Raw genomic sequence first — 20,797 nt, 5'->3', positions numbered from 1 at the left:
TCATTTTTGGGCATGCAGGCACTGATATGAACTGAACTGTGGCTGCTTGAGGACAGTTTATATTGCCGCCTTCTGTTAAGGTGGTAATAATCGCGTTGGCACTGCATGTGTTGCACCTCTGCAGATTCACATTGTTCTACCAACCTAAAGAATGCTCACTTTCAAACCAAACCAAGCAATTCACTTTAACCCAATTACTAACTTGCATTCGCTTTCTTTTCTTGCCAGAGCTGTAAAATCGTGATTATAGAGTGTAACGAAATGTGTGAATTCCTTTGGGAAAATATGCACACTAGCATGGTGAAAATTTTCTGTAGTTCATCAATAATATGAAAGAGCATTTAAGAAGAAAAAAAAGTTTTTTAGTACCCAAAGAATGGAGTCTACACGTACAGTGGGCATGTAATTGATGTCGATTGTGTTTGAAACTCCCCGCCTCATTTTACTAGCATTGATTACATGCTATGTGTTTATACAGGCCTTTTCCCATCGGAGTCCTTGTTTACTCCTTTCAATGTTCTCACCTCAAGCACCTCTTCTAAAATCCCTCTCTTTCTTTTAACTTCCTCAGTGCCCAGAGTCTGAGTCACCATCTCAGATTTGGAAGAAAGAAACCCCGTCTACGATCACAGCCAGTCTATAATGTGGACTGTCCTTTCATGCAAGTTTGACTTTTGCAAACAGCATTCTTGTGCGTCTTCTATACTAAGCTCTTTGTCTGATCCTGGAACCAAACATAGGCTCATAGACACGCACATGTGCAGTATCCTCTGTACGCTGGAGTTGCTCACTGCACAAGAAACAAAAACAGGAAACGCCTTGTCGTGTGTCAGCAGCAAACTAGGGGTGCCGACTACTCATCAACAGCACAACAGAAAACTAGTTCAAAGCTTAACAAATTAGGTTGCATATTCTATCAGGTCCACTTCTCACAGTCAGCTCCTTTCTCTCTGCGACGCTACAGCTGGTTCGCCACAGTGGAGCTTAATACAAATGCTCAGGCTAGTTGGCACTGCCACCCGCTAAGCAGTAAGTTGTTTTTCCACCATTAGCACATTTAGTTACACATACGTAAGCTTGATTGAGAGCTCTAAGACCTTCCTTCTGCCTCTGATTGGTTGTCGGAGTAATATCCATTTCTAACGATTTGATTTCCGGACAGCAGAGAAGACATTCCACAGCAACATGTCCATCCTGTATGACATCGTCTGCTGTTGGCAAGCACTGCTAATCCACCTTATTTGCTTTTGCAGATTCTCTTTAAATCTCTGTCTGGATGGTTAGCAAGCCGAGCAGAGAGATGTTGGAGTAGGGGATAATTTGACTCATCACCAAAAAGAATTCGCACAATCGTTTAAAAAAGGTTTGATCTGGTATCAGATCTGGATATCCCCAATCACTTTCAGCTACCGATTCCATTGTAGAGAGTCTGAAAACTTGCTGCGCCACCTGCTGTAAATATCTGGGAAATGTTCATGTTTAATGCCAAACAGTGGGACATTTTTGGTTCACCGTGTTTTACCATTACTGACCCACTGCCAAACCGGTCATGCTGAAGGATGTTGCAGGCAGCAGACTGCTCTCCACGGCGTCTCCAGACTGAACCTGCTTTCATCTGTGAAGAGCACAAGGCGCCAGTGGCGAATTTGCCAATCCTGGTGTTCTCTGGCAAATGCCAAGCGTCCTGCACGGTGTTGGGCTGTGAGCACAACCCCCATCTGTGGACGTCGGGCCCTCATACCATCCTCATGGAGTCGGTTTCTAACCGTTTGTGCAGCCACATGCACATTTGTGGCCTGCTGGAGGTCATTTTGCAGGGCTCTGGCAGTGCTCCTCCTGTTTTTTTCTCAATCAGATCTCAATTTGATTTAGAGAAATCCGATCTGACAAAATTGATGAGATTTTTGTAACATTATCGGTTCATTTCCGTTAATATTTCTCATCTAAGAAAAGGTTTTAAGAGAAAAAAAATATTATTTCTAACAGAGTGTATTAATTAAATGTTACAAACTTGGATTTCTGTAAACTGAATAATAAACACTGATGGCAAGTACATGTTAATTGAACATTACGTCTTCATAGTGTAAAAGTTTTTTTTTTTTTTTTTTTTACTTTTTTCATGATGCCAAAATAATTGGATGTTTTCTGAATGTTTCCTTGTGTTTCAGACCAGCGTCAACAGGCGGAAAGAAGTCGAGGTAAACTTCCCGTTCACATTTTGACGGATGTAATGGTATGAAATGTTCATTTTGTAATACTTATTTTTATGTAAAATGACGTGCGCTTTAACCTACGTCTCAGGCCCTACTGCTGCCAGTCGTGCCAGAGCTCGAGGTGTGGGGGACGGTAAGCTTTATTGTGGTACTGCTTAATGTGTGTGCTCAAGTTTAATATTTTTGCAATCTGATTTACTTATTTTGTTTTTCGGATAATCTAAAAATGACCTGAAAGCTATTTTCCTATGAAGCTACTAGTGCAATATTGTATTAGATACACTAGTAAATGGGGATATTTATCACTTCTTATACAGTTAAAACCGGATGTTTATGCTGAATAAAAATTCACATTACCTACTTTTTTTTCTGTGTGACATTCAATCAAAACAAACGTTTTGTATTTTTATTGGTGAATTTACGACATTTGAAATAAATGGAGGCGCATGAATGTATTTTTCGGCTCAAACACATGCAGCAACGTGCTGTTCAGAGACGGGTTCTGGTTTTCAGGAATATCAAATTAACCCCCAGGACAAAACCACAACACCATAGGACGATTCTAGAAATTATTTTGTTAATTCTAACTAAGGAAATAATAAAAAAAAAAAAAGTATACATTATATATATGGTCTTTAACACATTAGTGCTGTTTCTGCAGTGGACGGAGATCCTTATTTCATAATTGAGCTGCCAGACAGAGAGGACACTCTGTGCTTTAACATAAACGACAGTCCGGGAACCGTTTACAATCTAGTCAGAGACCAGAAATCAGGTCGGCACTGTGCATTCTTCTAAACCACATGTTTTTTTCTTTCTCTTCCAGTTTGGACATTAGACTGACTAACAGCTGCAGTCTGACTGTATCGCTGCGGCACACAGTTAAATTTAGGATCATCAGACACACAAAGATTTGGAAGAAATACCACGACCAACAAGACTATCTGGGTTTATAAACCCTGGACAGTCATCACTTATCCTCCTCAGTTCATGGACTTCTTGGTTAACTAACTACATTAAGACTTTATATTGTGGTGCAGTAATACTGTACTTGTTGAATCTTTCAATAAGCCTTTAATCACACTCGACAAATCAGTTCTACCATAGATACCAGTTTGAGGTGACAGATTTGCATCCAGGAGAAGTGGAGGGAAAGTCAAATGCGATAAGGTACATAAAAGGCCAAACCATCAATGTGACCAGGTAAATGTTTTTCTTTTTGTAAAACGGGACTTTGAAAAAAAAATGGACTAAAGAATTCTTTTTTTATTTTTCTTAATTTTCAATAATCTGAAGGCAGTGGGAGAAAGATTTCAGCAGGGATGTGAAAACGGGAAAGAACGTCCTCTGCTGGTTCGTGAACGATAATGGACAGGGCCTCATCGACGGATCAGCGTCAGACTACACTGTGCCTCACCTTTTCACTTTTTAAATCTTAGAAACTCACCATATCTGCAACATGTAACATCATTGGTCTAAGGTGGTAAAATACTGTGGATTTTGAATTTTCAGTTGTAAATCATTATGCAATTAAAACTCCTTTGTAAGCTGTGCTGAAGGAAGGTGCTGCAGATCGCTGCAACATAAGTCATGCACTATTGTCTAATGCTAATGTTTACTGATTTTTTTGTTTAGAAGTGTTTTGTGCCTGATTTAAACTTTTTGCTCATGAGACATTCAGTGGTAGTCATCTTTGGAAAGAAACTAACTATTGGCTTTGTGCAGTGTTTTCTACCTCTTTGGTAAAACCATAAGCTTCATATAGTTCACAGGGACTCTGTCGTTATTATTCCCTTTCTATTAACAGATAAAAGTCTTCAAAGTGTGGAATTAATTTGGATTTAATCTATTTTACAATGATTCTTCAAAATAGATTTTTTGTGTGCAACTGCTTTCAGAAATCAATTGTTAACCAATAGAGTGAACTTGTGGGGAATATATACATGAAGGCAAGCTTCTTTGCTAAAACTATTTCTTATCTACTTAAATGAATAATGGTTTATAAACCCATTTTTGCCATTTCTACTGTATTATTTTAACTTAAATTAACAAATACTTAAATATTGTGTCTCCATACAGTGCTGCTGTTGTCTCAACCATTTGACAATCAAAGCCGAAAGTGAGTTGCGTATATGTTCCACTAGGGGCAGAAGTGAGGCAAAACTAACACATGGCCACATTTATTTAAAGACAACTGCGGATGTTGAGTGTATGACGTTTATAAGCTTGTTTTTGTTTTAATAAGAAAAAACCGACGAAACCCGAGTGCTATATCTAAATATTTTAGCAAAGTCCTTAAATTAAAGTTGGACTAAATGTTAAACTAGCTTTTGTAAGCGCTAACTCTTTTGCAACCTTATAGTATTGAAGACCGAACCGTTTCTTAAAGACACTTCTGCGGAAAAGTAAGTTAATGTCACTCAAAATATTCGTATTGTATTATTATTAGGATATTTCTGTTTGTAACCTTTTATTAAATCGTAATGCGAGGAAAGTGATTTGTTTAACAGGTAGCCATTTTCTGACACACCCGCTGCTAATTGAACAGGAAGAACAGTGAGGTATGTGTTATGTTTTTTTCAGTGGTTTAATAAATACGTCGCTACAAGGAGCAATGTACCTTTCAAGGAGGTAAAATACAAGATTATTAATATGAACAATATTTAGAGACGAGCTTGAATTATCTTATTTAAATAATTCAAAAAGTAACCTAAAGTTACATTCAATACACAGTGTGATATGTTTTAAGCCTCTTAATTCATTTAGGTTATGGCTTACAGTTATTGACACAAAATTCAGTTTCTTAGAAAATTGTAATAGGTTTTAACATATTCTTAAATATTGTTTATTGTCCTGTATATCTGTCTACATTTAGGGGTTCTCAATATCAAGAATTTATGACACTGTTGCTGAGAATTGTGATAAATATATAAATTGTGATTAACCAATAATTTTCTAACATTCGTTTTGACCACACATGTTCCCCCCCATCTTCTGAGAAATTTTTTCAGACACTGAGAACATAAATCAGACATTAAGGACATGTACGGGTGTAATGGTAAATTTGAACGAAAAATATTTTCTAGAGCCGTATCAATTTGGTTCGCACATATACTGAACAGCGCCGTTTTATACTTGCCCAATTCAACATTTTGTGGTACAACCTTAAAAGGTGACGGGACCTCCCAGTTGTCACTAAATTGGGAATATTAAGGATTTTCATTTGTCTGCAGTAGAAAAAACAAGCAAAACTTTGTCAGTGTCTGCAATAGCTCACTCTGCCCTTAACTGAAGAACTCACCAGAAACAGGAATCTGACTGTAGACATACCTGATAATGGAGAAAATTCATTTAAAGTCCAAATCTAGCATTGTTGTAGGCTACAACTTGAATTCAATCATTTGCTATAGCCACGTAAACTATTAATTTGAAAAGAAAAATATCTCTAATCAGTTTTATTGTGGCAACTTTTCATTTGTTCCTTTTGATTGAAGTGAATCGAAAATGTACCAAACCATAACTGGAAAGTAAGGGGTGCATGATATAGCGGCACTAACATCGGTATCTGCTGATATCAGTCATTTTTTAATACATCATATCAGTCAAATAAATAAAACTGATATTAACTACCAATATTTATTTCAATCTCACCAAAGCTCAGACGACACTTGAAGTACTTCACCAACTTTATTAACAAAAACCCCATTTTGAATTGAGCCTTTAGTCCGTATGACGGCCACAAGCTAAAAGTTATCAGCCTGTTAATAAAGTTGCTTCCTCAGTTTTTCACTGGTTTCTGGAGTCTTCACCTCACCAGACATTTGTCCCTCTCGTACTGAAGTCATTGCTTCTTGAGCCAAACCACAAACGGGTATCCATAACTTTACATGTTGCATTCCTTGTATTGAGCCACTCCCAAACCAAAGATAAACTTCAGAAGCGTGTTTCCGTGGCTCAGGAGAAAAAGTGCTGAACTGCTGTTTAATGCTTGAAATCTTAAGTTTCTCAGTCTCTTAGAGGAAAGTAAAGTTAATTTTGAAACCAATGTCCCAGATTGGAGGAAAAAAAAGATGAAGAACCAAATCCAAGTTGGTTGATGTCAAACAGGAAGCCTCCACAGTCAATGACGATTTTGAGGAGCCATGTCAGTACAGCCATCCACCGGGAATACTTACCTCTGCTTTCAAGCTTTATGGAGATGCTGATTTTGTTTTCCAGCGGGATTTGATAACTTTCCGTAAAAAAGATTTACTAATACCTGGTTTGAAGGCCGTGGTACAATTGTACTTGATTGGACAGCAGGTCGAAGCCATTAAATGACGTTTCTGTGTCTGTATATTGAATTCTTGACACTTTACTGAATGCATGTTTACATGTCAGGTTGGGTCTGAGCAGGGAACCTAAAATCTTTTATGTGTGTGCATGTATGAGGAAACTCCTTGTACTCCTCTCTCCTATTTCATAGCTATGTGTGAGCTGTAGTAGACACAGGGCAAGTGTGTTAACCTCAGTCATGTCGGAAGTTCAGGAGTTGAGAGGGATTTTGTGGTGGTGGTGAGGGGCGGGTGGCTCTGTGCAGAAGTGTTTGACTGTGTGCATCTGTCTCCTTGTATGCTGGTGTTTTTGCAAGCCTTGCTGATTAACAGCAGATGTGGACAGGCTACGGGGTGTCAGGGGGCCAACTTCAGAGGGCCCCCCCACTGTAATAAGTTTGGGCTCTGTTGTAGAAAATGGCAGCCTCTTCACACATGAGTGATATTATTGTTTGCTGAACACACTCTTAACCCCAGCAATATTGGAAACCAGGAAAAAAAAGTCAGTCTGAACTTAAAGGAGGCGTGGATGATTGTTTTATGGGAGGACGTACATGTAAGTCTCTTGCTTGTCCAGCAGAGGGCATGAGAGAGCTGTTAAACCAATTTCTGCCAGTGCCGCTGGAATCGTGAAGGTCCTGCCGACTGGATTGACTGCATTGGCTAATTTTACTCAAATTACAAAAAAAATATTTTTTTTCATTAAATTTAGTTACTTTACTGTATTAACTAACCTTGGAAATTACATTTTAGACAAACATGTGAGTTCATTGTAAAACAGTTTTCAGAAACTGGCTTGATTAAACATCACATGTTGGTCATATTTAATATTTGTCAAGCTGTTTTTGGCTGTCTACTCTTAAACCTATAACAGCCTCATGAAGACTGAAGGATAACCTCAATTTGATATTGTCAATGTAACAACGAAGTGTTATTTCAAAGTTATGCCGTTACCATCACTGATATTTCCTTGTTGAAATTGTCCCTGTCTGGCTAATTACTGAAAATTGTTACCTTATTAGTTATAAAATAAATACATATTTGCACCTTCATATTTGCTCTAATTCCGCCTACCCCATGCTTTCTTTTCTTTTTCTTTTTTTTTTCTTTTTCATTTTTTTAAGAATGAACCAAAAGCCATAAATAAGCCAGAATTGGCCCTCCTCCTGCAGGGAAGTTTTTCTTAAAATATCACTGTTTTTACATTATATTACTTCATGTCAGTTCTTCTTTTCTAAGTTACAGTTTGACAGTTTTAAAACTTTCTCCTCCAGCTTCCTGTCTGTGAGTTTTTGCCTCTCAACCCGCACGTCTCGCTACCTTTTGTCCCCGTATGAATATTTCACATTGCTGCTGCTGCTGGTGCGTGATGCGGGGCACTGAGCGCTCATTGTGTAAACGCAGTGTGGGTGCTGCGGTATGCAGCCTCTTGCCGTGCAGTGTGTCGTGACAGGCGTGTGGCTGCTGACGCCAGCCGGCCGCCTGTTGGTCTGTCCGTTTGTCCATCAGCTCAGTGACACCTGACCGTTGATTACATTGTTGCACCCACACGCAGACATCGAAGACCAGGCTGCATGTTTTTCCTTCGTGGACAAAGTTCTCTGTTCACATTTGTCACTCGAGGGTGACACAGATCTGCTATGTTGCCTTTACTACATAGGTGCAATACTACTGAAATATTTTTAAAATGAAATTTAGATTTTGTTTGTAAAAAAAAACCCCCCCAAAAAACTACAAACACGTAAATGACACAAATGGATAGCTGAAAGTTAGAATTTGAAATTTACTATTGTCATTTTTTTCTGAATATGTTAAAGTTATAAGGACCTGGCAACAACAATAACACACTTTATAATGTTTCACACTTTATTTAAAAGCACATTAAACAAAAATTTAATGTGTTTCATTTGGATGTTGATTGGTAGAGGCACACAAAATGGCACATAAATGTGAAGTGGGAAGAAAAATTAAACATGCTTTTCAGGATAAAAAACAAAAAAAAAAACTAAAAAGGGTTGTGTGCAGCCTCCTTTAGTCAAAACAATAACAGCTGCACGTCTTCTGGGGTATGTATCTACCAGCTTTGCCCATTCTTCTGTGGACAATAGCTCAAGCTCAGTCACACTAGGTGGAGAGCAACTCAGAGCAGCAATTTTCAAGCCTTGCCAAATTTTTGAATTGGATTTAGGTCTGGACGTTTATTGTTGACAGGAACATGCTCTTATGTTACAGACCACATCGCAGCTCAGGCTGTATGATTTGCATTGTTGTCTTCCTGTGAGATTAACCTCCACACAAATCTCAAATCTTTTGCAGCCTTTAATAGATTTTCTTCCAGGATTGCCCCGTCTTTAGCTCCATCCACCTTCCTGTCAATGCTGATCATCCTCCCTGGCCCCCTCTAATCAAAAGCTTTGCCACACCATGATGCTGCTACCACCATGTTTCACTGTGGGGACAGGGGTTTGAAAAAAATGTGAATTTTGGACTTATCTGATCCCCTGGTTGAGGCTCTCTTTGCTTGGCCTGTCGGCTTCGGATGGCCACGTCTTGATAGGTTTGCAGTTGTGGCAAACCTATCAAGCATTTCAGATGGCAAGAAATGCTTCATGAGACATTTGAAGATTGGGGTATTATCTTAGAACCTGACTGACTGACTTAAGCATCATCTCTCACCTGTTTGGTTTGTTCCTTGGTTTTCTTCGTGATTCTTGTTCTTTAATGTTTTCTAACAAACCTCTGAGGCCTCCACAGAACAGCAAACACAACACTGTTTCTAATTAGATGAACTAACTCGCAGGTAGACTCTATTTACTAGTTAGGTGCCTTTTAATGCAAGTCTTTGGATCTTATTTAGGGCTTTAGGATTTTTAGATGCACAAATATTCAAGAAGTATGAATACTTTTGGAAGGAAATGTAATTTAAATGTAGCAATGTGCGTTTTTCTATAGAAACGGTATTATTTCATGCTGTGGTTTTGCTGGTCTGCAAAGCACCACAGGACGAGGTGACATTGCAGCGCGCTTTGGTGTAATCCTCGGTATTCGGCGCATCTCTCCAACTGCAGAGGTGAAAAGTTGAACCCAGTGTTGACCTTCTCCTGAGAGAGGCTTAGCTCTGAAGTCAGGCGCAGGCCAAAGGCACAGGGAGGATATTCTCAAGTTCCTCTTTCCCTCCCTCACGTGCTCCGCTTCTCTCCTCCGCCGCCTCCCCTCCTCCCCTCGCACACGGAAACAATTAGCATCTGTGATAAGATGCTGTACATATTTCCACCATTTCATCCCACCGGTTCTGTTTGTTTGTTTTTCCGTTGTGACGAAAAGCCTTGTGTCCTCCTGTCACGCTGCCGTTAATCACCGTTCCATCGCATCTAGGTGCAAGGAGCTGGAGAGGGAGAAGGGCGGAGAAAGAGACTGAGAGGGGCCTAATGTTTATCACTGCGGGGAGTTGGATTCCAGATGTTGAGATAATGGAAAAAAATAAGCAAACAATTATGCAGAAATAGACAGAGCGAGGGGGGAAGAAAAGCACGACCAGACTGACAGACGACAGGAGTGATTTTGAATGCAAGTTTTGATTTATCAGATGTAATTATTCAACAGTTTTGCATCACCAGCACAAAGCAAAAGGAATTAGGACGTTGTAGTTTCCTAGCTCTGTTAATAAGTGAAAAGACGGACCGCTTTGACGGAGGCATCCATGGCAGAAACACAAAAACAATTTGAACACTTCAGTAATGTACGTATGCTTATGGGACAGCGTGTTAGCCACTGTGTGAGACGTAGAAATCTTATCATTTGTCGTATTGTGCACCTGGGACCAGCTTATCCACGCTATGTTTTGCTAACATCAGCCTGACCCAGAAACTGCTAACCCAAACTAAGTCTGACATCCTCCCGGTTCAGCAGAGCAGGGCAATACGCGGCCTCCAGATATGAGACTTGACAGTAGATGCTGGACTGGCCCCCACCTCTCGTCTCCCCAATCTGTTTTAGTTTTAGAGTGGTTGTGATAACCTCAGCCTGACCCCCTGATTGGTCTAATCTCCCCCCTTATCTTTTCTCACCAGTCAGCTGACGGAGCACCAGGCGGTGATTGGCGGCGGACCCGGCTCGCGGAGGAGGGTTTGTTTGGCGTTGTGTTGATGTTGCAGTTAGACGGTGAGAAGTTTAGTCTACTGTCTGAACCACAGCAAAAGCTTCAAAACACAGAGGCAAGGAAGGGAATGTTTGGGGTCAGGATCCAACGGGGCAAACGCCACGACTCGATCGGGGCTGTAAACTGTGAAATAATTCTCATACTTTCACTGATCCCTGCTAATGTGCACAAACATGATCCCCTATCAGTAAATTCTTGTTGTTATAGCCTCTGTACACAAGGGGAGCGTCTGTGTCTGAACTCGCGCTTCGATTCGTCACCGCAGTAATGTGAATGGGTCTCGGTCCGTTTTCATCGATAACTCATAAGGTGTAAAAAATGAAATAAGTGCATTGCTTCGGTCGCTCTGGATGAAAAGACAATAGAAGCCGCAGTTTGGAGCGGTAGCTGCTCCAGGCAGCCTGTTTGCAAGGCTTTAGAGTCAGATTAGATCAGAGGACTGCTCTGTTTGTTTGTTTTGATTTGGGAGGGGTTACACTCCTTAGGGATACCCTCCACACACACACATCCGCACACATTCACACACCCACTATCACACTGCTATGCCTCCCCAGGATCCCCCCTTAGGGCACAGTCAACTGGAGCCCCCTATGACCTCCCCGTTACCCCTTCCTGACCCATGTTAGCCAAGGCATGCTCAGAGCAGAAAAAGTAAATGAAGGAAGACTCTGCTGTGTCTTTAGTCTGCTGGATCAAATCACAACCAGACCGGCTCTTTCTGGGGGTGCAGGCATTGCCACCCAGGCATGCTGGCCCCCCTCCAGCCCTGACCGGGCTTGTAAGAGGTTCATCCCGGTGCTGACCTCTCTTTCATCTGCCTGTGTGTCTGAGGTGTTCTCCAGAGAAAGACTGGCTTCAGGCAGCTACTGCACCTTGTCTATGTTATGTAACTGATGCCATGGCAACTCAAAAAATGGTGTTGGAGAAACTTAGTATCAAAACTTTATTTGTGGTGAGGTACAGTTAACGTAGAGATGCACTGGTCAGTTTTGTCGTAGCTTCATGAACTGACATTTTGACTTGTTTGGAGCTATATACCGATAAAATATATATTTCTAGCTTTTCTGCCGTTAACAGTCATTACTTGTTTATATTGCAGCAGGGAGTGTGATAAGAGAGGATTTCATTGTTATCTTAAACTAAAGACAAAGCATTTCAACTTCACTTTATAAGTTTTCTTTAACATTTTTGAACATGATATAAATATGGAATGTTAATAATAAAGTAAATATTAAGTTAAATGTAAAAACATGGCTGACTTTAAGTCTCAATTCAGACAGATTTCAAACAATCAAGGTTTAAAATGTAGTAAGTCAGTGTGACATAGTGGCACTTATGTATGCTGAATTCACATTCAGTGCATTCAGCCTTCCTGTTATTTGCTCAAAGTCTTGCTCTCTCTTGCTGCCCAATTGAACACCATACGTGTCTTGACCTCTTTGCATCCTTAAAAAACACCTAACATTTGTCTTTTTCACTCAGGAGAAACTTCCACACTGAAGAGTGTGAATGTGCAAGCAGAGCAAATTCACTAACTCATCCAGTCTTCCTAATATCTGCTGAAGTCATCTGCAGGTCAATTTGTTCCTTTGCCAGTTTGATGAAACGTCCTCCAGGCAAGTACAAATTAATATGACAAATGTTTAGTTTCTTTTGATAAAGTTCTTCACTCAGTAGGATTCTCCACACTGAGCAGTGTTGTGGTTTTCACCATGAAGCATACATTTGTCAGAGAGAGATTGGATTTGTTTTAGTTTCCAACTTAAAAAACTCCAATTAAAATCACCTGATCCAGATCTCCAGCCAGTTTCTGTGGGTGACTCTAAAATTATTTTAGTAGAAGTCCAAGTTAGGTTATCACAATACATTGTTTCAAACTCTAACATCCCCATATTGTAACATAGTAGACAACATAGCACTTAGTAGAAATGTTAATATCTTTTTTTGGAACAATATACCTTTGCTTAAATTGTGCAGGAACTACATTGTATTGCTGTATTTATCTGTGTGCCTTCGTTTGCCTGTCACCATGCTGCTAATACACTGAAAATGCAGCAGTTCAGTTTCTGTTCCTGGTAATTTTTCATCTTATTTCTTGGACCAACTAGAGTATTTTGCTACCGTTTCTGACTGTAGTTTCTGCTCCTACAGTCAGCTTCCACCTTTTGTTGATGATTACTCCTTACATTATTAGCCATATTTGCTGCTAATTCCTTTACAATTAAACAGATGACTAACTAGAGGAGGGGAGAGGGATGGCATCCTTATTTATCTCATAGTTTTATGTGTCTTGGTTAATTTGTACTTCAGTAGTTGCACCAAGCAGACTTCACAGTGGGGAACAGAGCATTGGTTGTAGTGCTAGCAGCTAGCATCTGGGCTTAACTCCAGTTGCTAGCTTCCTTCAGCTTTTCCGATCTGTTTCATAGAAACTGATGAACAACACTTTTGGTTTTGGCTTTGCTTACAAAACTGAAGACGGTCATAAAGGGTCTTTGCCATGTTAACAGAGTGTCATATTTCCAGCAGCAGCTCACTGTTTTGATTAGCCCTTAGCCTTGGGATTAGCCAAGCCAGAGGACAGTCTGTGTTTCAGCAGCACTGCTCTGTAAAGCTGTGTGCCTTTTGTATCAACTTTGATGAAACAGTAATTTTAAATAATAACATTTTTCTGTATGGATTGTTTTGAAACATCACTAACTGTGACAACCATATCCAAAAGTAAATCTAAAATATTTTTCTGATACTCCATATGAAACTCCACATGCATTTTTCCAAATATTCTTTTCATGGCCACAGTTTTCTCATTTTTCCATCATTCCATCTATCTGCCTCTCTTCACTCGATAAAGAACATCAGCCAAAGGCACACACCGTTCCATGCACACGAGCCTGCGCCTACTCTCGGAAACATTTACGCACACACCTCTGCTGACCTCCTCTTCATTTCCCGCAAGGCCTGGGGGGAGGCAGCCTGGCACCAGACAGTTATTCAAACCCTCAGGCAAGCTTTGCAACAGGTCAGAGGCAGAAACACAGAGAGGTAGTGAGAGGAAGAGGGAGCAGCTGATTATTTACTGGTTAACATGTGTCTCAGCGTCAGATGGGGGATGATGGACTTTTTTTTTTATTAAGAAGAAGTGAGACTTTGTGAAGTATCTTTGTTTGTTTGACTCACATCGCTCTGTCTTCTGAAATATAAATCGTAATATTAAGCCTCAGGAACTAATTTGCTTCTTTGACCAGTAATTACCTTTGTAGATTTCTTTAGCGTTTCAATCCGTCCCTTTAAAACAGAAAAAAAAAGTGTTTTCAGCTGTAAATTAATTTGTTTAATATATTTCATTTAATTTTTAATCCCATGAAACAGGAAATAAAAGCCACGGGGATGCTGTGATTGGATTAAAAGTTGCCTTTGTAAACATTGTGACCCATGTCTTTGACACGCCTCTCTTCTTTTCTTGAAGAAAGTCTCTTCATAACACGAGCGCTCAGAGATGAAGGTTCCTTTTTCAGAGAGGACATGCGGATGGCGAGGCAGACTTTGGAGTCTTTGTTAGACACATGGGCCTGTGTTTGTGTCGGTTTTGTTCTCCTAAATCCTCCTTGGTTTGTGTTTGTCTCTTCGAGCTCTGCTTTGAGCGATTAGGGATGAAGGTTTGAACAGCTCGGGTGAATGAAGACATAATTTCAGCTCTTTATTGCAGCTTTGAATAGTCCTCCTTTATATCAACAAGCAACGCTGGTTTGAACACCAGCCTCGTTTTAAGGTTCGCTCTTTTAAAGAGATGCAGCAGAGTTTTTCTGTCACTTTAGATTTTGAGGCTGCTTGATTCCTCACAACTCGGGAGTTTATTGAATTGGGCGAGTGATGCCGGTAAACCCTGCCACCAGAGATGAGCCATATCACGAGAGGCATCGCTAGAAATCCGAGTTGTGCCATTAGACAGAGAGAAAGGCAGTATCGTGAGGGAGAGAAGAAGGGGAGAGACACAGAATGGATTGTTCCACAACAGACTGACGGACCTTTTAGCCTTATCTGCCAGAGCTACTCTTACAGAAAACCAAGGAGAGAAGGCTAAAGAATGCCCTACTCTTTCTCTCCCTCCCATACCCTGTTCTCCTCCTCATCTCTCCTGTCCTTTCCCTTCCTGCTTGATTTCTTCTTCTCCTTTTGTCCATGTTCCTCACTCTGTATTTCTTAAAAAATCCTCTTAACTCTTGAACTCCTTCAATTGCCCCCTCTTTGGGGTATCTTCCTTTGATGTTTTAATATCTCTTTCCAGCGGGATCAAGGATTTTGGAGCCAATTTCTGATTATGAATATTTGAAAGCTCTGACTGACCTGGCTTTGCTTCAACTTTATGCATCAGTTGATCATTCTTTCTCAACAACAAGAATATTAAGATTGATTTCATAAAACAAAAGTTAAAAGTGACAGAATGTTGGAAGTCTAACAAAATCTAAAGCCTTAAATCAGTTTGAAAAGTAGAAGCATGAAGGAACGGCGAAGCTCCTTGAAAAAACATTCAGTTTCCATTCTAGTAGCTGCCCCAGAGCTGCAAAGTTGTGCTAACCTCATCCGTCTTCAGTGAGGAAGTTCTTACTGAGAAAAGACTTCAAGTCTGCTACTATAAGTGAGGTCTTTAAATTAAATCTTTTGGTAGGTATAAGGTGTGTTGCCTTCTCCGATCATGTTTTCAGTGTCCCTGTTTCAGGCCAATCCAGTGTTAAATCATCTAACTGTGGTCATCAGCCAGTTTCTTCGTGCATCTTGATCTTGTTCCTCTCCTCGCCTTTTACTACCTCATCCCTCTTCAATTCTTCCAAGCACGTTTTGAGGCCCTTTTGCTGCCAGATTCTGAACAATGGAAGACATGCAAGTCCCATCTGAATCTTAGCAGCCTGTAAAACAGATCCCTGTCTCCATCTCAGACTTCACCCTGCATGCATGACAGCTTTTCAAGGCTCCCGTTCCATTGCGAAAACATCTTATTTGCATTTGTTTACATGTGCCACTTTCTGCACGTTTGGATTTTCTGCATGTCACAGTGTTTTGGTGCCCCTTGCCCATATCCTGATACATATGCACTCTCACTCACTCACACGCACACACATACAGGGGCAACAGTATTTGACAACTGTGAGTCGTCCCTCTCCTCCCTCTCTGACAGAATGAAACGGATGGATAATTAGATATCAAAGGAAAGCAGGCTGGGTGTGGCGAGGCGCACAGGCCCCTACGATGGTAAAGCACTTATTAATGAGATAGGCCTTATCTGCTCTCCTCCCAGGAATTCTGCCTTTGATCGGCCCCGACTCTGGACTTAATACATTTTTGATTGATAGGCCAAGATGACAGAGAAAGGCGGTGTGAATGGGTGCAGGGGGGAGCCTGGGTGTGTGTGCATGCAGCTAGAGGAGGGGTGCAGTCCTTATACAACTGTAACAATGCCCTTCACATGATTAAATAACTTATGACCGTTACGTTGTAACTTATGGAACAGGATGTACTAAGACGAGCGCCCGCAACTGATCAATGAATATCAGTGTAACCAGGAAATGCACACTATACCAACAGTCATGCACAGAGCTTCACATCCCTCCAGCGACACAGACATAATTTCTCCGAGACAGCCCAAACAGACAGGTCTATTCAGTCACCTTAACTCCAACTATAACTCACACACCAGGGCACCAGGAAATCTTTTCCCAAAGACAGAGCAGGCAAGGGGCAGGCCTGCGGAGGGGGTACTGAGATAAGGCCCTATCCCCATCTTAGGATGAGTTATAGCCCACCCAAGAGGATGTGGCTAGCAACAACCCGCGCGGACACGCTGCTCAGCATGCTGGGATTGGAATGGGTGGCGTACTCCCCTGTTAGTGAGGCGGCGGGCGACCTCATCGACAGAGATAACAGCCCCGCTCTCAATAACACCTTGACCAGAGGGAGGAGAAGCAGCAGCACTGATTCATTGAGCTTCTTGGTACACACAAATCCACACGCACACGAACCAAACAGGCTCTGCACTACACTCACAAACTGCACTCACATCATACCCCTCCGCCCACCCGGTCTGCCCGACAAGAGGTGACTGAGCATAACCATTACAGACCCTTGTCAGCTCGTTATGAGTCTCTGTCAGTGTGAGGCGTCAGGTAAATTAAAGCCATAACTGCAGCTCCATCACCCGTCCATCATGCCTCATTTATTACTGTGCCGGCAGGCGTAGCCGGCCGATCGATCAGCGCGACAGAGACGTTGCAGGTCTTCAAATCAATCACATGGACAAACGCAGGTGAAAGGAGAGGAATTTGTAAAGGTCCGCATAGTTGGGTTTTTGAATGAGTCATGAGAAAATGCCTGAAGAAAGTCTTGTTACCTCAGCAAGGAACTCAAACTCTCAATACTCTTAGTATCTGATAAATTATCTGATAAATGCTATTTGCTTTAAGAAAGTGAAGAACTTGACCTGCCGCTTCCTGGTAAATAAACCAATTCTGATTCCTCTTCAAGGACTATAAGATTTGTTTTCCTACCCATTTTGACTGATCAATAACTTAGGAGACGGCCATTAATATTCAAGTCGGCTTAAGTTTATTTGGACTGCATATTTCAACCACAAGGCTTCAAATGGTAAAAAAAAAAAAAAACTCTATTAAAGATTGTATTAGAAGCAGAGGTGTATGTGTCCAAATATTGTGAAACAACATATTTGAAAAGAAAATAGATATGTTTTAGAGTTTAGAATTTTACATTTGTAGTTATTGTTAGAAATTTAGCCATCTCTAAATGTATTCCTTAGACTGAGACACTAATATTTTCAAAAGGTGCCAGTATTTCAAATGCAGTATATTTAATAACAGGCAGATTGGAAGCTCAAATGTATTAAGTAAAGCAACTTGGCCATACTCTGCTCAGCCTTCCTGTTGTCTGTTGAAAGTCTTGCTCTTTTTTGCTGCGGCCTAAGTAAACCACTGTTTATTTTGATCTGATATCTTCATACAAACCACTTCCTCGATCATTTGGTGCTTCCCTGACTTCATTTTTAAACACCTTATTGAAGCTAACAGGGCTTAGGGTTGAGCCTCTATTGCTTAGCAACGACTTCCATACCACAGAGTGTTGTCGTCAGCACAATGATGGTGCCTTCAGTGGATGGGTAAAGTTCAGATTTTTATCTTGGCTTTGGTTGCCAGCTGATTCCTGGTGGTTTATTTGAAAATGTGTTGAATTTGTTTGATATCCATGCATGCGTAGCTGATCAGTGGTTGCTGTGTCAGTGGCGGAAGAACAACCACAGGCACACTTAAACCGACACATCAAAGACGCCTTTAATAGACAGAGCGGCCTTCAGCGCGGGTCGCAGCGTGAGAGAACGGCTCCATGAGATTCACGGTGAAACGGAGGAAGTGCTGAACAGAGATGGGGTGGGAAGTGAGACTGCAAGAGGAGGGGGGGTTAGATGATAAGAGTGGGAAGAACTGATAGAGTGGAAAAAAGAGAAAATGATTAAAAACAGCAATCACCCGTTGGAAACTGATAAACCAACCAGTCGTTAATTGGAAGCGTGCAACTCGTGGGGATATGGTTGGATTAGATTTAATTCTTCCCCTTTTCTCCGAGCTGCTTTTTCTCCAGCTCTCTTCACTCAAGGATTGACTTTAATGTGCTTGTCTCGTTTTAGAAAGGATCCCAGTATATTTAAGATTTCTCTTTCAGTTTTTGCCAACTACTAAATAGCATATATTACAGAGTAGTCTTTTTTACTGTATATCTAAACTAAAGCGTAGACTGTAATCTATTTTAGAAGGGGGAAAAAATGCATCCAGAGATGATGGAGACAAAAAATAGGAAGGTGCTGGCTGGTTTTGAGTGATCTTAGGCTTTGGGACATATAGGAGATGGGAGATGGTCCATAAACAAAAGGCTGACAGCCCACCCATCACCCCGGCAGGTCTGGCTTGTGCTACCTAGATAAAGCGAGGCTGCTTCCTCCTCTATCAACACCATCCATCATCTATCTTTGCCTGCCTACCCGCCCTCTTGTTCGCCCTCACGTCTGCCACTTTCACTCTGTACACCTGCTTTTTCTCCCACTGGATCATTTACTAAACTTTCAAAAATATAAAACGACTATTTTATTTTCCACTATCTGTTTTGTTATATTAGAACCACAAACTTTAAAGTTCATTGGGACAAATCAAAAATAAATGTTGCATTATGAATTTGAAAAATTTTCAATTTATTTATTTATTTTTTATTTTTCTTTGCAAATCTCAAAAAAGTACATTTTTAATTCTATACCCCTAAATAAAATTTGGTAAAACCAATTGGTTTCAGAGGTCCATCTGGATGTGAACTTTTTAGAGAACATCAGTAAACCAAGTAATGCTTAGGGATGAAGGTGTAGAGACATTTAAAACTGGATCAGGTTTTAGCACAGCATCATCATTGTCCGCCTAATGGACATGCTGGTCATGGGGAGCATTAATTAGAAAATAAGTTTAGAAACTCCTGGGAAGTCTGAAGAAGCCGCAGATAATCGCTGCTCTCTCAAGTGTTACTCAAACGCTTCACAAATCTGACTTTATTTGGAAGAGTAGTCAGAAGAAAATCCTGATTCAGATTTGTCACCAGTCATGTAGGAAACTCATCAACGAAATGGGAAAAGGTGAGATGAGCGAGCAATTTATTTTGACAAACATACAAGGCACAAAAATAAAAAGTTTAGATGCTCTCTGTCCACTCTGACTGTGAGATATTTAGCACAAATTAATGTGTGCCTCACTTTTCCAGCTTTCCAAATTCCATAAAAATACATTGTAGTTTCTGGTTATAAAGTGACAAGGTATATAAATAATTTTGTAACTTTCTGTGTTCGAAATGCAGCTGAGGTTTAAAGCTGCAGCATGAACTGAGGGCTTCCCGTCTATATTCTTGATGTGATTTGGAGGTTGTTGTCCTCAGTGATTTATGCATCTTAAACTCAAGTTTGAAAGGCATGAACATTAATCACTGACCAGTCCACCATCCACTGCACCTGTATCTCTTGCTGTTCATCATCGTCTTGCTGACAGGTGAAATGAAGGGCATTGTTTGCTTTTTATTTCGTATTTGAATATTTGAGGACGATTTGAGTTCAGCTCACACTGCTCGTCAAATCAGACAAAGCCAGAGTTTGACTGAGCTTTGGCAAAAACCACACTTTCCAAAACTAGCCTGACAAAGTATTTAGCCACAAATTTGAAAAACCGAGCCCTCGCGAAATGACCCTTCAGACCACCATTGTTCGCTCGTCAATTTTGGTTTTTGTATGAGCATCTCCTTCTTTTCTTTGTTGCTTGTGAGGAATGGAAATTATGCAAATGGAGATGGGTACCATGAAGAAAGAATGTTGACATCTTCCATCCATGCTACCCCCTAAACACACACACACACGCACACACACACACACACACACACACACACACACACACACACACGCACACACACACACACACAGAGCATTCATGAAGCTCTCTCTTGGCCCAGTTTGGTGGCTCTGTCTCTTTTGGCTGTCTCTCAAGCAGACTTTAACAATTGAAGCCATATTACCTTTGCCTCATCCTTTCTTCTAACCATCAGTGGCCATTTTAGTCCGACTCGACAGGTGCCGAGACAGGAAGACAGAATACTGTCAACAACTATAACAAATAATACCGGGTTATCTAACCGGGGAAGGAAAACAATAGAGAAAGGAAAAGTTGTGTGTTTGGATTCGCCTCTTCACATGTTGGGAATTTTAAACACACAGACGCATGATGAATTGCACTTTCTTACTTCAAACACACAGGAGACCCTGAAACTTGGCCGATTAAGTTGAAATGTCTTTGATGCCATTCAGTTCCACCAGTCAGAGGGGAATTAAGAGATAGAGAGGAGACCTGGAGCCCAGGCAGAGCACTGACTCCGGGGAAATGGATCAAATGGAGGATGAATTAAAATGAATAAAAGACAAGAAATAGGAAAATGGACAATCACTTGTGCAGCATAATGAACAAAGTGCAGATATCACTGTCTTTGTCTGCCAGAGGGGGGGGTTTCAAATGCCATGTTCTCACACTAGATGT

General features: G+C 40.8%; 1 long non-coding RNA gene across 1 annotated transcript in view; it reads left to right on the top strand.

Annotated features, from left to right (window-relative positions):
• Positions 1-3,490, top strand: part of LOC108166274 (uncharacterized) — a 4,213-nt gene extending 723 nt beyond the window's left edge. Inside the window, exons 2-4 of the long non-coding RNA XR_001776581.1 lie at positions 2,169-2,198; positions 2,302-2,346; positions 3,040-3,490. This is a non-coding gene — a long non-coding RNA (uncharacterized LOC108166274). The remainder of the gene's footprint in view (positions 1-2,168; positions 2,199-2,301; positions 2,347-3,039) is intronic.
• The last annotated feature ends 17,307 nt before the right edge of the window (positions 3,491-20,797 follow it).

The sequence above is a fragment of the Poecilia reticulata genome, linkage group LG5 (genome assembly GCF_000633615.1).
Source record: "Poecilia reticulata strain Guanapo linkage group LG5, Guppy_female_1.0+MT, whole genome shotgun sequence".
NCBI lineage: Eukaryota > Metazoa > Chordata > Actinopteri > Cyprinodontiformes > Poeciliidae > Poecilia > Poecilia reticulata.
Note: the sequence above shows the minus strand (reverse complement) of the source record. Positions and strands in the feature narration are given on the sequence as shown.